This window comes from Wasmannia auropunctata, unplaced genomic scaffold (genome assembly GCF_000956235.1).
Source record: "Wasmannia auropunctata unplaced genomic scaffold, wasmannia.A_1.0 LD336074.1, whole genome shotgun sequence".
NCBI lineage: Eukaryota > Metazoa > Arthropoda > Insecta > Hymenoptera > Formicidae > Wasmannia > Wasmannia auropunctata.
In genome coordinates, this window is record NW_012026816.1 from 3,443,980 (window position 1) to 3,445,928 (window position 1,949).

Sequence of the window (1,949 nt, forward strand, 5' to 3'; positions counted from 1 at the left end):
GACACACAATATTGCATTTCTGAAAAACAAAATATGATTTGTAATTAACAACAAACTTATTAGTACTTTTTTTATTTAAACATAGGTATACTATTGCAAGATATTACTTACTAATATGGTATCCAATATCCATTATTATCAATGACTAATTGAAGTCTTCTCTGCATTGAATTTACTAAATTCTGCGTGTAATCCACCCGTACAGATAATTCGTTCCACATTTGATGCACATGGTTTCTTAATGCTTCTCTAGTCTGTAATTGGCCAGCTATCCATGATTTTTTCATCTGACAATGAGCCCAAACATTTTCAATAGGGTTTAAATCTGGAGATTTTTCTGGCCATTGAATTTGTTGAATATCTGGATTTACTTCAAACCATGCTCGCACTAATCTAGAGGTATGAACGGAACTGTTGTCTTGCACAATTTTCACTACTGGATATTGTTCTTTGGGATAAATACGTCTAATGCTAGGTTTTAATACTTCTAAAATTTCTACGTATTCCTCAGCATCCATTCTCGGTGATATTTCTACGAGATCTAATAATCCATTGGCAGTCATGCTTCCCCAAAATCCTATTGTAATTCTCCCACTATATCCTGATGGGATAACGTATCTTGGATTTAACCGCTCCCCAGCTGGTCGCCAGACACGATAACGCCCATCTTCTGCGGATGAGAAAACTTTCTCATCCATCCAAACAATAGCGTTCCAGTCTTCCTGGGGTGTATCTAAATGTTGTACTGCAAATTGTAGTCTTTGTCTTCGATGTTCTGGTTTTAATTCTATTTTCTTTGCTGCAGGACGAGAAAGGATATTTGCAGTATTCAACCGACGTCTAACTGTTCTTATTGAAACATTTAAATTCCTGTTCCGAAATACAGTAGCAGCTGATTTGAATGGATTTTCAGCCATAGCTGTAATAATTTCTTCATTTTGTTCTGGTGTTGTTTTTTGAGGACCTTTGTTATGTTTCCGATGATCTTGAATATTGTTCGTTCCTCCTTCTTCGTATTTAGTGATCCAGCGTGCAACAGTTTGACGACTGCATCCTACAATGCGGCCAATTTCTGTTTTATTATGACCTGCATGATGTAATCCGACTATTCTGCCTCTATCTGCTGTATTTAAATTCGCGAAAATGTGTCTCTCCATTTTAAACTTCTATTTATTCCTTTTATATTCAATTATTAATACTAGTTATTGGTATATGTTACCGTGGCAACATAAATACGGTGTCAAAATATTACAATAACTAATATTAATAATTGAATATAAAAGGAATAAATAGAAGTTTAAAATGGAGAGACACATTTTCGCGAATTTAAGTACAGCAGATAGAGGCAGAATAGGATTACATCATGCAGGTCATAATAAAACAGATATTGCCCGCATTGTAGAATGCAGTCGTCAAACTGTTGCACGTTCGAATCACTAAATACGAATAAGAGGGAACGAACAATATTCAAGATCATCGGAAAAATCAATATTCAAAGATCCTCAAAAAACAACGCCAGAAGAAAATGAAGAAATTATTAGAGCTATGGATAAAAATCCATTCGAATCAGTTGCTACTGTATTACGGAACAGAAATTTAAATATTTCAGTAAGAACAGTTAGACGTTGGTTGAATGCTGTAAATGTCCACTCTCGTCCTGCAACAAAGAAAATAGAATCCTACCAAAACTCTTTTTTAAAAAAAGAAAAAGATTACGCCAAGTATATAAAAAAGTATCGTACGTTACATCCTTCCTAAACCAAAAATATTATTTTAACAAATAAAAATTGTCCTAAAACAAATATGAGATCATACAAGTTGCCAAGTATTTAATTAGACATAGAAACAAAAATTTCTTTTTAAAACCCGTTTAACCATTCAAAAGTACATGCAGCAAAAGTTTAATGCCAGTCTTTCCAAAACTGAGTCGACAAGGCACACAGGGGATA